Here is a 16,084-nt window from a genome sequence, read left to right on the forward strand (position 1 = left end):
CAAGCCCGCATCTGGCACGGATCTCTATTTCCCTGGGACCCTGCAGGGTCTCTGTCCAATCCTCATCAACGTCTCCCAGATCGTCTACCCTGGAGCGTCGCAAGGGTCCCACTGGGTCAAGGGAATTATTAATCAATTTTCAATAGATCACGGATACCCCTTTGCTGGGAATATGTTCAATGAGCAAACGGTCTTCTAAGGGAGAGGAATCCGGCGGGCTCATCAAGTCCTGTATATGGACTCTTAGGGTTTACCCAAGCTGGAAGTGTCAAAACCTCTCGGCCTCTCACAATTTATATTCCTGACTAAGCGTTTCAAATGTGATCATTGAACTATCCCTCCACACATCACCTAGGTGTTCATTCCCTATTGTCGCCCACCTCAAGAAGCCCTTCAGGGCGGCCACCTCCTCCAATTGATCGTGCACCACAGGGGGGGGTCATGGCCGTCATTTGGGTTCACCAGCCCAAGTGGTTTCCTGCCTCAGTCCAGCATCTGCCGCCTGACGAAGTGTGTAGTGGCAGATTGATAAGCCTTCGGCAACTGTAAGGGATGGTTTTGTGACTCCCACTGCCCATTGCCTCCCTGTCAACCCTATATGCTGGCTCAGCTCGGTCTAAGAACACCTCATCATTAACTATCAGGAGTTGTGTGGCCCAATAATATTTTCTAATATCTAGAACAGCCAATCCTCCATCATAAACTTCCTTCTGCAGTTTCACCAAGGCAATACGTGGTGTGCTCCCATCCCATAAGAGAACCCGGAGTTTGTGATCCATTTGCTTAAAAAAACGTAACGGGATTGGGTCGGGAGAGTTTTGGAGGGCGTAGAGAAGCCTTGGTAGGGTCATCATTTTGTACAGTGCCGCCCGTCCCATCAGGGACAGCGGGAGCGTGCGCCAGTCAGCAATGTCGGCGCGGAATCGTTCCAATTGGGGAGTTAAATTGCGGTGTATCAAAAACTGCTGGTCCCAGGTACTTGAAGCCCTCCCTCACCACCGGTGCCGTGTATCCCTACAGGAGCTTTGGGAGGGGGTGGGAGGACAGAGCGGGCAAAAAAAATCACAGAGCTGGACCAGTTGATTTTGTAACCTGAATAGAAAAATGGTTTCACTTTTAGATGAGAGCTCATACCAGGCACTCTTGGGTATCTTGGGGGTGGGTACTTGAGGATTGTTAGAAATTGGGTTGCTGGTTGACTGAAGTAGGAGCCCTGGTCAAGCAACAACCACAGGCAAACCCTAAATTAACCTGTGCTCACCCTTTGGTCGCTTGGCACAAAGTAGTCAGGCTTAACTTAGAGGCAGTTTGTAGAGTATTTGTGTAACACTTCAATCAATAAAACTGTGAAAACACCATACAAGTAGATCTCACACCACATTAGAAAAAAATAACAAACTTTAATAAATAAAACAAGGCCAAAACGACTAAAAACCAATTAGTAGAACCAGAGATATTGATTTTTTACTTTTATTGTAAAAAAACAGGGCTAAAAAGCACTAAGTGCTATTGAAGGATATCTGGTTGCACCTAACACAAAGTAACAAGTTCAGGCCCACCGCAGTGGAGCAAGGGCCGGCTACAGGGATACAGCTAGGTCCACGGAACAAAGTACCTTCAAATCCTGTTTGCAAAGCGTTGCGTGGATCTATGTCAAAGATGCGTTGCTCAGCCGAGGTGATGTGTCGGTTTCGAAATGCAATGAGGCTGCGGTACGAGGTCCTGATGCGTCAACGTCGAGGATCCTGTCAAAAGGGATTGCGGTGCAAAGTCTGGTGTCAAGAATGCGAAGCGCAGCCGAGGCGATGGGCCAGTACCGATGAGCGGCGAAGCTGTGATGCAGAGTTCCGGCGATGTCGCGGAGGCTGCCATCAACAAGTGATGAAAGGAGCTTGTCCAGGGAAAGGCATTGCACAGCGGCGGTTTCGAAGGTGATGAGTCAGTCCCTACATCCTGGTTGTTGCGGCAATGAGAGTAGTCTGTTCTGATGAGTCCAATCCATGCAGCAGCAGGGATCCTGAGCAGAGTAACAGTCCACGTGGAGAGTTCTCCCCTGGAAAAACATGGACTGTTGTTACTCTGCTCAGGATAAATATGGACTACGTACACTTACCTATGATTTAGACCTGAGAACGTTGTGTCTTGCTAGTGGATCACTATTTACACTTTTGATATAACAGATGCCTTAATATCGCGCCTGCTGGCGTTACAGAAGTAACTGACTTGGACCCTGTAGCTTCGCGTTTTATTCTACTTTTCTGATCTAGTCGGATAGCATTTTGCCCTGAAGAAGTCTATGGTTTACGCCATACAGACGAAACACTTGTAGGCTAGATTCTACATCTATGTTGAACTGTGTCAAATGAAAATAAAGAACAGAAGAAGAATTCTGTGGCAACTACTACTGTGGACTGTTCTAATTACTTAGGACAATTATTGCTCAGGATATTTACTCTTATATAATGGGTTTGCTGCCATAATTTGTCGCCACACTGCATGGCACAATAGGAACAGGTGGATAGACTTAGTAAGCAACCCATTCCATGGAAAGTAGAGCTATTAAATTCCACACACCTGCAAATTGCAATAACACACATTCTGAGTTTGGTGGCATGAACTGGGGAAAATATGCTGTATTTGCACGTTATTCTCATTCCATGCTGCGGAATTTAGAATGGAAAGGCAATACCGCACTGGGTGGTATTGCTATTTACCAGATGCAGTAACAAACCAACTATAATGACAACTAAGCTGGTTAGAACTGGTCGGCTATTACTTGCAGTGGAACAAAGAGAAACTACATATCACAACATGAGGATGGGTGAAAAACGAGGCCTGGGTGACATTCACTTAAGACATGGGGCCTTCTGGCAGCGATGCCAATCCCTTGCGGTTTAAATTTATCTCTGCATATTTTTAATAACACTTGGGTTGCCAATGTGGCTGGCATCTCGGTCTCATGGGACACCAGTCCTTCGCTCCATATTTCACTGGATGACAGTAATTCTTTCGCCTTTCCCCTCTCACAATTGATTCCAAGATATGGACCGTAGCCAGGTGATTCGCCCTTGACACTGCACTTCTTGCAAATGCAGCAGCTTCTTTTACTTTGTGCTTCCATTTTCACAAGGTAGATAAACACAGCAGAATATTTCACTCTGTCTAAACCCACGTTCACATTGTTATTTTCAGAAAAAAATAACTTTGAAATCATTAGTGAGAGGTGACTATTGAGGTCCTATTTTTACTAATAATCGCAATTATTTTTAATTAAAAATCTGAGGGAAATTCTGGATTTTCTTTTCGCTTTCTCTTTTGATTTCTATAGGAGACCCCCCCCCCCCCCCCCCTACATACGTAGCCTCCTAGCTTGCTTGATACCCTCAGCCGTTCATGGCTTTTTACTGGGAACAGTACTTTAGCTTTGCCATAAATGTATGGACTTAAAAGTCCTCAGCATGTGCTGCTGTGAGGCAGAAGCCAAGACTAGCCATAGGTGTCAACACATGGCAGGGAGTCCTTGCAGCTGTGTGCATAGTAAGTTCTTCACAGGAGTGTAGGCTCATTGGAAAGGTTCAAGAGTGGACTTAAGTTTTGGAGTTTTTCAGGGAAATATATTGGAGTGTAAAGAAGAACTGGACCCCCAGATTGGGCAAGACGTTGCAGCCGCCGCTGGGGTAGGTGTTGGTAAAGCGTGTTAGCAGTACGAGGATTGGTAGAGGTTATAGGGCTGTGGATGGGTAGAGCTGCAACACGTGGGTGTGTGTTGCTCTTCTGTACTGAAGGAGAGATGGAGCAAATGGGATAAGTAATCAGAGATTGTTCCATACTCTGGGGGTGGAGAAGGCCTGACTGCGTTGTTCTCTCTTGCACTATGTATTTCCAGCCTCACCACCGTTTGACGCCCCTATTGCTCGGCATTCTCCAGAGATTGTAAATTTCTCAGCAGGACAGTCAGAATGTTTGTTTGTGTCGGCAGATTTGTAGAGGACACGAAACTGCTTGGCCGCCATCCTGGCTGGGAAAGGCAGCCATTGCGCATCTATCAGCCTCTGCGTGACCTGGCTGGCTGAATGTGTGTTTGCCGTTACTAGATGTGCGGCAGCATGGAAGACTGCCTCTAATGGGCGAGAGACTTGCAACAAGGGCATGTCCACCATCGATATGCGCAAGTGCCGGGGTTTATGCCAGCATTTGAAATGTCAAGACAGAGGGGGTAGCTTCAGGCGCGGTGCGTCCATAGGGGCGTAGGGGCGTAGCCCCACTAAGCCCCATGGACCCACCGCGTCGTCATAAAAATACAAATACAACAAATATTGAAATAATCGCGCTCGCTACCTGCCGGCCGGGAATCCGGGAGACACCCGACTTTTCCGGAGTGCGGGGGGTAGGGGGGGGGGGGGGGGAGGATGGGCCTGCTGCAGCTGCGCAAGTGGATTTTTGGGCACAAACATGCCCGCGCATGCGCAGATTGATTCCCTGTGAATTTCCTCGTAGAGAGAGGACCAGGGGGCGGGCCGCAGCCCCCGGGGTTGCACATGGCGACTGGGCGAGCAGTCATGGTGCCCCCCCAGCCAATCCTGGCGCTGATTTCCTGGTGTGAAATGGCTAGTTTACAGAGAAGTCCCCTTTCTCACGGGTTACTGGTCTTAAACAATGCGAGTTTCAAAGACTTGCCCTCTCGCCAGAGTAACAGGAGTGGAACTACTAGTGTGCGCAAAATGCCTCCTTCCACGTGGATTACAGGTGGGACACTGAGCTGGTGCAGAAACCCCATGAAACAGTGCTAGTTTACAATGCTCCTTAATCTGCCCAGAAGGTCGTGGTAAATGTGTGCGTGATGCTGTCCCTTGCTCGAGGTCCAGCTCTCACGTAGGATACAAATGTGAAACTGATACTTTGTAGAGAACACCCCCCTTTCACGAGTTACTAGTGTCAAATTGCTAGTTTACCCAATTAGTGCCTTTTCCTACGAGTGTTACGTGTCTGACACTGCACCAGTTTTCCAGAATGCCCCCTCGCCCTGACAGGGCCCTCGGAGAAGTAACCCCAATAGCTACTTTGTATATTCTTGTTTCATCGAGACGAGTGTGTAGAACATTCAGTTCGAGGAGGAAGTACGTGTAGATGAATGAATTCTGCCTTAAACCGCCCCAGTTGGATTGTGGTGTAAGCAGACCCAGTGGCCTAATGGATAAGACACTGGCCTCCTAAGCCAGGGATTGTGGGTTCGAGTCCCATCTGGGGTGGAGAATTTTTGTTGTTGTTGCAGTTTTCGAGTCCCATCTGGGGTGGAGTAAATATGTGTTTTTTGCAGTTTATAAGCAATCCGATGTTGTGTGTTTTAGATTTGAGGCCTGGCTTCAAGTCGATTTTATCCCAGGGGAAAGCAGCTGCCATTATTAAGGTTTTGCACTCTCAACGTGACCTCATGTATGACATTATATATATTTTTTATTTAAATTGATTTGCAAATTACCTCTGAGGTCGGAGTTAAAAATCGTAATAAGAGCTGGTGTTGTCAGTGCCAACATGTGTGTGTGGATCAAATGTAAACTTCTTTTGAAAGGTGTGGTTTGCTTAGTGCCTTTCCAGGTAACTAAAAATGAGTTTGGCTTGATATAATCCACAATGTCAATGAAGGTAGTTAGCCCCTCAAATAAAATGTTTAAAAAAGAAAGTTCCCTTCGCATACATTTATTTTAAAGTGGCTGAAAATTTTTGGGGGCTGCATTTAAAGCACGGCCATGCTGCTTAAAAAACAAGGCAACATCGACATTATTTTTAAATGTAGTTACAATGTACTGTGCACTAAAATGGCCTCTGCATTGTGGTCATCTTGCGCCTCAGATCTGTTTTACTATTCCTACATACAGTGACTTGCAGTACTCGAGAGGTCGAAAGATGAGGGCCTGGGTGGTGGCAGCGAGGTTGCATCAAATATTGTATAATGTTTGATGTGATTGCTGTGCTCACTTTTTAATGCTTTACGCAGCCACCGCTCTCTCAAGCACAGGGATTCTGTTAACTTTTATCCCTCTGCACTGCTTAAATCTCTACTTGCTGCTGTCTTCCTTTGTGAGGCTGGGATACGTCACTCTTTCTGTCATATCTGATTGTTCTGGGCTTCCTACCTCCCACCCTGGCTTTGGGCTGAAAGCCTCTGCATTCCTATGCTGCGTGGTTTGATGGTGCGTGCTCCAACTACATTTGCTTCTGACATCATTGTCTGGTGTGTATAGGCGCTGCACCACACCATAAAAAAGCTAATTCATCAGCTCTCTTATTTCATACTCAACCCTCTATGGGGTTCTGACACACCAAAGGGTCTGGTTGGGACCTCATGTAGTCTCAAAAAGAAATGAAACCTCCCTACCGTGTTTCTTTTGGAGATGTGACCCAAACAGAGACCATTATGGGGCTTTAGCAAACGAAGTTTAATGAGCATTACATCATCCAACTGTATTTTTGCTTCTGAAGGACACCAGAGACAAAAGCACCAACCAGAGCTTTCTAGTTATCTTATATCAGATGTGAGAAGCGAATGCATCCCTGCTCTTTCATGCATGTGGTCCTTCGATTTGCAACCCAGTAGTAATTGTAGTAGTGGTGGTGGTTGGAAGGATCATTTCTATAGCACATACCACAAACTGAACTGCTCCTAGTGTTAAAATAAGGCTTTTTAAAAAAACTGGTGTCAGGGCAGTAACCAGCCACAGGTAGTGACCATGTAATACTGTCTTTGTTATGCTGCTCCGCTTTGACACTCCCGACTGAGTGTCATGGACTCATTTACTTTGAAAAAGTAAGCATGAGTCTCCAGACTTCCTCAGGTAGGTACAACTGGAATGGTTTGTTGCTTAAAAATCATCAGTGGTAAAGCAGCTGCATCTGTGAAGGTTTTTTTAAATGCGATTTTTTTATGTCAAGCATAAAGAGCAATATTTAGGAGGCAGCATATTTTCTTTTTTCCCTTTTTATTTTGAGGCATATGCTTGTAAATAAAACAAAATTAAACATTGCACCAGATTGCCAAGGCCTATTGGCTTTGCCAACTCTTGTTAGACAAGGGGCCATGATTATAAAGGGTCGACTAGGGCCTTCATATCATTGAGCTACAGGTGGAATTCTTGGACCAGTCCACCATGAACGTAGGCAAAAATATTTCCAGGAATGTTTTCACTAAACGAGAACGAAGTTAGTAGTATTGATGACAATAAGATAGTTCGTCATTCTTACCACTAGCATTGCTGACAGATAACTGACATAATTATTTCTATGACTTGGGAAGCAGCTTCCAGTAAATATAGCATCTTACATCACATGCGTTTTCAATGCAATTACAACACAGTCGTTACAACGACCGCGTTGCTACATCGCAGTACATTACAACGCAAGTAGTTACATCGACTTGCTGTAGGGGGCGTACTGGACTTAGGAATAGTATAATTTACTATTCCAACTCCAGTCTGCGTAACAGTAGGGAAGGTTTTGGAATAGTAAATTATACTATTCATTAGGTTAGCGCACCCCCTACAGCAAGTCAATGTAACTACTTGCATTGTAATGTATTGCGATGTAACAACGCGGTCGTTGTAACGACCGCATTGTAACCCCCTTAAAGAGGTTCGGGCTCGCTTGCTACGCTCGCTTGCTGCGGTGCAATATGCAAATTAGCTTACGCCCCACCACTGTCAAATGTCACCAGCCGCCCCTGGGTAGCTTGCTTTCATTCAGGAGGCTTATTTGGCGCTAGTCAGTCTGTGGTGTTTTTGCAGATGCATCTCTTGAAGTAAAGATCACAGTCAACTGCGACGACAAGATTTTGCAGAGGGAAAGTATGTGGCAGGAGGTTTCCATGGCCAAGATTGCTTGCACCGATGACTTAGGGTGGTTGTGAAGAGAAAACATTGTAACTTTATGGAGGTGCAACTCGAGTTATACAGCGGCCACCCACGCCTGTATTGCTAAAGGACATTCCACGGGCCCCATCTTTCTTATCGCCGTGGCACCAAACATGCCCGTTATCGGCACCTGCAGGGCCATCTTCTCTGTCCAGGACCTGGCTTCAGGGCCGGTCCTGGTGGCACTGTAGCAATGGGCTCTGGTTAACCACAGGGCGTGGCTTGTGTCCATGCCCAGAATGACTAAACCATGTATATATAAGGCACCGTGCACAGCACAAGGCAATGTACCCTGGAATATGCGGGCAATGACACTCGACCCAGGCCTGGCCGCCTTTCTCTATTAGTCCTACAGAGGTGTACAAAAAAGTAATGGCTGGAATGTGTGAAAGAATCTCAGCCATCGTTATTCTGCACGCCATGCCACCTCCGTTTGGACGCAACCATGTACAAATTAGCCTTGAACCTGCTCCTACATGGACATTCCAGGCCAGGACTGTGAACCGGAATCCGAGCAACTTTTTTTTTAAAAAAAAGTCTCATATCGAATTCCTATTAAGTTATTCTCTTCATATAAATACGATCGCACATTGGCTCCCTTGTTGGTGCTCCCAGCAGAGAGGTCAGGGACTGTTGGGTTGAGGAGCATAACTAAAATAAGTGATGCACTCTGGCGGGAAGGGCTTGGTTCCACATCGGGTAACACCTCATACCCGTTGTACTAAATCGCCAAAGGCTCGACGGAGGGATAATAAATATCACATATTAATCACGTGCACGGCGAGCACCTGAAAATGAATGGTTTCTTTCACTCGTCTTTGTAATTTGGCAAATATTCCGTAACTTAACGTCACACTATGCACGGACCTCAAAAGACGCATTCACGCACTTCGTGGTACGAACATGCGAGCCGCAGAGTACAAACTAATGAATGCCTGTGGCGGTAGGGACACACCGAACTAAAACTACAGATTCGATTTCCAGGACAAACTAAATTGCACCTAGTTTCTGCTCCCCGCTACTTCAACGGGAGCTGGTAGCGGGCACACATTTTGAGCAGTTTATTTGTTAAAACATGCACATTGCACATCATGTCGTTCCCTTACCTTGGAGATGCGAGGACGCCTTGTGCCACGCCGGTGGGAGAGCGGTGTTTCCCCTGCGGTGCGTGGACACCCGCCCTCCGCCGCCGCCGCCAGTGTTACCTGCAGCTCCGCGCGGTTACCACAGAGACGCTGCGTGTCCCGCCGCCCTCCAGCCCCGCCGCGGCTGCGTGTCCTCTGCTCCTGGCAGGGCAGGGAGAGGCTGCCGGAGGTTCAGCTTGTCGGAAAACCCGGCCTGGATCCAAGCTTCGCGTGCAGTCCTGCTGCCACGCACTTAATCCGTGCAGCGCACGAAGACTTTTCGAATCCAGGCCTCGGTCTGTTTTTTGACGATGCACAGAACTTGTTCATGATCAGAACTTGGTAACTTCTTCTTACAAATGATATCGGTAAATAACGCCCGCGCCAGTTTTGCAACGTAAATTTAGAAATGTAATCGGGGTGAGTGACTTATCCATCCTGTATTTGCACCGCGGTACTTATATTGTAGAGTCCCGCCCTCTACGCCGGGACCACCGCCAAGCTCCAGAAGAGACTCCAGCGGATCCAAAACGCCTCAGCCAGACTCATCCTCGACATCCCACGATCCAGCCACATCTCCGGACATCTGAGAGACCTTCACTGGCTCCCCATCAACAAGAGAATCACCTTCCGCCTCCTCACCCACGCACACAAAGCCCTACACGACCAAGGCCCGAGCTACCTCAACAGCCGAGTCAACTTCTACGCTCCCAAACGCCACCTCCGATCAGCCAACCACGCCCTCGCCGCCGTCCCCCGCATCCGAAGAGCAACCACAGGAGGAAGGTCCTTCTCCTACCTGGCCGCCAAGACCTGGAACTCCCTCCCGTCCGATCTGCGCCTGACCCAAGACCACCTCTCCTTCAGGAAGAAGCTGAAGACCTGGCTGTTCGAGCAGTAGCAGCACCCCCCCCCCCCCCAGCGCCTTGAGACCCTACGGGTATGTAGCGCGCTTTATAAGTGTCACTGATTGATTGATTGATTGATTGAGTTTGTTGTAAATAGTGTTAAGCTCAATTAGTAGGATTTATCAAAACGAAAATCTTAAAGGATGAGCCGCTTTCGCCTAACAAGGCACCCTGCGAGCTCTGAAAATGATACGTAGGCTGCGTGGTTTCCTATTAACCCATTTCCTCAAAATTCCAAAATATGCAACAAAATATGATTTACCTTAATAACATTTGTGAGAAAGTGCGTGCATGAAGTGCTATTTCCTTCAACAGCCTTCGCATGTCTTACAGTCTCTTCTGGGGCAGAGACGTTTTAAGGATTTTGGGGGCCTGGGCCAAACGTGTTTTGGGGGCCCCTGTTCAGTACAGCTTTTGTTTTATGATCCAGTTTCAGCTCTTTAAGGCCCTCTTTGGCCAGGTCACTGACAGTGCACAGACGCGTTGGTCCAAATTCTAAATGTGTTTACATCTAATGTTCAGAGATAGTTTTCAATATTGTAACACAGCAGCAGCTCATTAATATCACTGGTAATAATCTCTGTGACACCCTCCCATTTCTAATATATGAGGTCCTGTATTGATCTGAAAGAACCTTTTTTTTATGGATGTTGCATGAAACATAAACACATTTATCTGCAAAATATCTGTGATAGACTCTCACACATTACCCACATTAAAAATAAATTAAAGGAAAACGCTATTTACAAAAGTCTGTTTTAGAATTATTCAAGGTCTGGGCAGGACTCTCTGTAGTACAGAGCTGGATCTATCGGGCCCCCTGAAAGGCTGGGGCCTTGGGCCAGAGTTCACTTTGCCCATGCCGTAAAACGTCTCTGTTCTGGGGTTTCCAAAACATCTCGAGGAAAAGTGCATGTATATGTTTTTAACATCGCTTGTACAACAGCTGTTGATTTCGCCGTGTTTGTTTATGGCCCTACTTTAGTAAGAGCCGAGAACAGATGTGAGAATCTGCAAAGCTTGACGTGTCTATAAAATACATACAATTTTTACATTCACAATAATATGATTTTTTGTATTTTCTTCGCAAATGAATTTGTAATTGTGACGGGGTGGCGGGTCCAGGGGATGACAATGCTGTTGTACACGCAGACGGCTGGTCTGCTCTGCCGTTGACCCCCCTTTCTGTTGTCCTTATACAGACTGATGCCTCTGCTGCTGTACCTACGGATTGGTGGTCGGCTATACCGCGGACCCCCCCTGTCGTCCCTGCACAGACTGATGACACTGGTCTAAAAGACTGGGGTACGACGGAGATCGATAGTGTATGGAACTATGCACCGGTAGAAGAACACGGCCCCTTTAACTACGGACTACACGCCGGCGTGGCCACGCCCCCTTCGAGCGTGGAGGAGTCAAATGCCGGAAGAGAGAAGGAGAAGACGGACGGCGTTTCCCTGGAGGCGGAAGGTGTGTTGGAGTGGAGACGGAGAGCAGTGGAGTCGAGTGTCGGAAGAGGAGAAGAGTGCGGAAAGAGCCCAGCCGAGAACGTCAAGCCAGGAGGCCACCGATTTGGCGCTTCGCCCTGCCACGGTCCCACGGGAGGAGCGTGGCTGGACAAGGTACGGGGTACTGTGGCGGGCTGGGTGGGGAGGAGTGACCCGAAGAAACATCGAGACCCAGTGTAAATATTGTACAGTCAGGAAACCCCCCCCTTCACGAGCACGTTGAACGGCTGTATTTAACTGAGCACTTGGTTTCCCTCACTCCCCGGGCCCTTGCAAGTCCAGCACGGACGTCCCAGTGATTGTTCTATTTCTTTTCTTTCTTTTCCGGGACGCATCCGGACGAGGTCACGATCCAGTATCACAGGGTGACGACATCTCCTTCCCTCACTACCGGAGAGTGCGTCTCGACCAGTCTACAACCCTGCATCATTCTGGAGAGCTCAGGATTTACAAGAGGTGTCAGAACGGAGACCTCTGACTTTGCAAAACTGAGAGTGACTTCTAAAAGGCGTAAAGCATATTTAAAAATAAAACCTTCACTAAGAGCACTATTCCCTGACTCTGCCTCATTGGATCCCACCCCCCTTGCTTCTGACTCATCTTCCCCTGTGTTCCACGAACCTGCCCCTTTACAGTAATATAACAGTGTAGAATGGTCAATCTCAACTAGACTCCGTGCAGTCTTTGGCTGTCAAGAATCATGTTGGAGAGGGTGTGGTGAAAGGGGAAACCTAGCATATAGTGGCGGGATTACAACCAGGGACAGGATCTTCTGGTCAGAGATATCTGAACATTTTAAAATGATGTCATTGAATTGCCTAGGAATCCCTTGATACAGGGGCGTAACACAGGCCCCCGCAGCCCATGCAGTGCGGGGGGCCCCTAGCTCCAAGGGGCCCCTATCTCCAAGGGGCCCCCTCCACACTGAACTCTGGCCGGAAGAGCTCCTGATTGAGCCCGGAGGGTGCCCTCCTAAGTACCGTGCAGGGAGGCCCCCTCACTTTTCGTTACGCCAGTGCCTTGATACTGTTACTGGGAGATACAGGGGAGGAAACTGAATACCAATCAAACTACACACAGAGTTTAACTCCTCATGTAGTTTCTCCGTCTGCTCGCAGCTCGCCTGACAATAACTCTTTCATAGAAAGAACTGAACCCTCCTTCCCTCAATATGTGGTGGCCTAAATAATGCCATATTTTTCCATAGAAAAGCTGGAGGCTTTAATAACTGATAGGATGGTCACATTTGAAAAGATCTGAATTCCCTTTAAAATATTTATCAAATATGCGGGAAGACATAGCTAGTTGTAGAGATAAAGTGGTCGTCCTTATAACTATAAGAAATATTCCTGAAGACACTCGTAGGCTCAAGTTAAATAGGACGTTTATTCTTGAAGAAGACAGCATAAAGACAGGAGCACGTCTTAGCGTAGTGAAGTCCAACTGCTGAATGATTCATTCAGCAGTTGACATGTACAACGAAAACATTCACCACGGGTGATGCATCTTTGAAAGAAAACATTCCTTCAAAGATGCGTGCCATGGAATGCCAACATTACATATGCAATGAACATAGAAGAAATACCAAAGTAAAGTACATCACCACGGGCGATGCATCTTTGAAAGAAAACATTCATTCAAAGATGCGTGCCATGGAATGCCAACATTACATATGCAATGAACATAGAAGAAATACCAAAGTAAAGTAGTATAAACATAAGAGCATTATACGCACTTTACATCGTCTCCCTTTTTTTACAAACAAAACAAATGAAGACGAAACTGAATCACAGAAAATTAGTTATGATAAATAGTAGTCCTTAAAACGTGAAGGAAAAGAACAATTTCTATGTACTCTAGTTGAAGTCCCAGGAGAGGACATAGAAGGACTGGAATCCAACTGGGATTCAACATTATGATCAAAACAAGAAGAAAGTGAATCATTTACAGTATGTGAGACCTGTGGCACTGGTAGGGAAATGTTATCAGAGGAGGACCCCGGAGGAAAGTAGGAACAAGACGAAACGTCATCAACGTGCTTAGCTTTAAGAACCTTAATGGCCTGTTCAGGAGTAAGCTTAACAATTACTCCTTTGTTCCACCACTATCACGGAAAAGAGATCCCTTGGAAATTTTAAGTACCTATGTGGGAAGGGAAAATTTAGACATACCATTTTTAACTCTGTCATGAGTTTTAACCATGGCCCAATCACCAACTTTAAACGTTTGTAAGGAAGGAATGACTTTAGGATCAAAATTCCGTTTTTGAACTTCATGTTGAATTGACACATTTCCCTTAACTATGACTTTATCATGACAAGCCAAACATGACTTATTGTTGGTAGTTAAGTCCTTAATCCAAGACGGGCATATGTTCCCATTAGGATTCCTCTTTTTCAACAATCTAAAGAGAGAGATACCTGTTGTGGAGTGAGGGGTAGCTAAATACGACCATACTTTCTATTTGAGAAAATTTTCAACATCCTTATTACAAGAAACTGCAGTTTGTATACCCTCCTTGAGAAACCTATTCATCCTTTCAATTAACCCATTAGAAGAAGGTGAATAAAGTGCCACCCTGAGATGTTTGACATCATGTAGTTTCAAAAACTCTTCTACCATTGAAGAGCAGAAATGAGAACCATTGTCACTAACAATCTCCTTAGGAGGACCCTCTGAAAGAAAAACTAATTCTTTCTAGAAAACAAACAACTGCAGAAGAATTGGGATTTACACAAAACTCAAACTCAACCCACTTTTGTGTGATAATCAATGAGTGATACAATATAGCGCTTATCATGAGGTAAAATTTCAAACAGCCCTGCAAAGTCAATAGCCAGTTTGTCCCAAGCCTCTTTTGGAAAAGGAACACAGTGCAGAGGAAGATTAGGAGTCTTCCAGTGTTTGTCCGATACCAAACAAGGGTCACAAGAATGTATCCACTGTGTAACATCTTTGTCAAGGGCTGGCCACCAGAAGTGTTCTTTCAATTTTCTTGAAGTACCACCAACACCCAAATGACCTTGATCAGCTGCTTGAAACAGCTTTTTCCGAAAAACAAAAGGGGGAATACATTGTTCACCTCTGAAAATTACATCATTGACAATGGAAAGCTCCTCAGAAATCTGTGCATAAGATTTCAAGAAAGCAGGAAGAGAGCGTATCTTTGGCCATCCTAAAATAATCATGTTTTTTAACAGCCATTAAAACTGTATCATCAGAATAACTCTTGATCCAATCAGATTCTGAAATGGAAAAGGGTGAAAGAACCAATTCCTCTATAGAGGCTAAAACGCATTCTATATCATCTTTATCATTGTCATCACTATCATTTTCTAGGGGCAACCTAGAAAGAGCACCTTAAGTTATTACCTCCTGAAATGTGTTGAATGGTGAAGTTGTATTCGTGGAGTCTAGATAGAATTCTTACGAGTCTAGCAGACGCCTTCCCTGTGCGATTACCGTTGAGAAGGTGTAATAAAGGTTTATGATCACTCAAAAGAGTAAAGTGAGATCCCCAAATGTAAGTTTTAAACTTTTCTACAGCCCAGGAACAGGCAAGGGCTTTTCTCTCAATGGTGCTATAATTGGATTCTGCACCACTGAGAGATCTGGACGCAAAACCAATGGTGTTTTCTTTAGCACTATTACATTGGCAAAGCATAGCTCCCAAACCCTTTTGGCTAGCATCTACATAAATCCTACATTTCAACCCTGGAGTAAAAGAGGACAAAGCTGTGCCTCCACAATAACCTTTTTTATAAGGTTGAATGCTAAATCTGAGTCTTGGGACCACAAAAATTTCATATCTTTTTTAACCTCTTCGCCGCTAATGACAAGGGTAACTCGTCATGGACTTTCCATTGATTTCAATGGAAATTCAATGAAAAGAAAGAAAATAGCCTTAGCAGTAAAGGGGTTAAGAAGAATTCGAAGAGGTTGCACCAGTTGAAAATAATTTTGAACAAATCTGGAATAGTACTCTGCAAGTCCCCAAAAATATTTCAAAGAATCTTTATCTTTAGGAATAGAAACATTTGAAATAGCTTGGTTGAGAGAATGCTTCGGTTTAATCCCCTCAGCAGAAATTGAATGCCCAAGATAATCTAATTCCTTGACAAAAAATTTACATTTCTTTTCACCCAGAGTTATTCCAACATCCCTGAACCGAGACAGTACTTTTCTATGAATTTGAAGATGTTCATGTTGAGTTTTAGAATGAATTAGGACATCATCTTGATATGCCTGGACATATTCAATATCACTTAAAATGGTATCCATTAATTTCTGGAAGACGCTGGCTGCAGAAGCCAAGGCAAAAGGAAGCCGTACATACTTGTAGGCTCCAAATGGAGTAATGAATGTAGTAAGTTCTGATGAAAACTTTGTAAGTGGAATCTGATGATAGGCACTTCTGAGGTCAAGAAGTGTAAAAAATCTTGACTGGATTTTCGGCAACGGGTGGCAGTCAATTAATATATTTTGATTTAAAGAGCGAAGATCCGCACAGAGACGGATACTGGAGTCTTTCTTTTTAACAACTACGATGGGACTGACCCACAGTGATGAAACCGTTGACTCAATAATGCCTTCAGACACCATTTTTTCTAAAACTTTTTTCAAATCATCTCTAACATTAA

General features: G+C 45.4%; 1 protein-coding gene across 1 annotated transcript in view; it reads right to left on the reverse strand.

Annotated features, from left to right (window-relative positions):
• DUSP14 (dual specificity phosphatase 14) overlaps positions 1–9,161 on the reverse strand; it is a 112,219-nt gene extending 103,058 nt beyond the window's left edge. Inside the window, exon 1 of the mRNA XM_086954885.1 lies at positions 9,011–9,161. The gene's annotated coding sequence lies outside the window, so the exon portion shown is untranslated. The remainder of the gene's footprint in view (positions 1–9,010) is intronic.
• Positions 9,162–16,084: the final 6,923 nt, after the last annotated feature.

This window comes from Lissotriton vulgaris, chromosome 2_1 (genome assembly GCF_964263255.1).
Source record: "Lissotriton vulgaris chromosome 2_1, aLisVul1.2, whole genome shotgun sequence".
NCBI classification, from domain to species: domain Eukaryota; kingdom Metazoa; phylum Chordata; class Amphibia; order Caudata; family Salamandridae; genus Lissotriton; species Lissotriton vulgaris.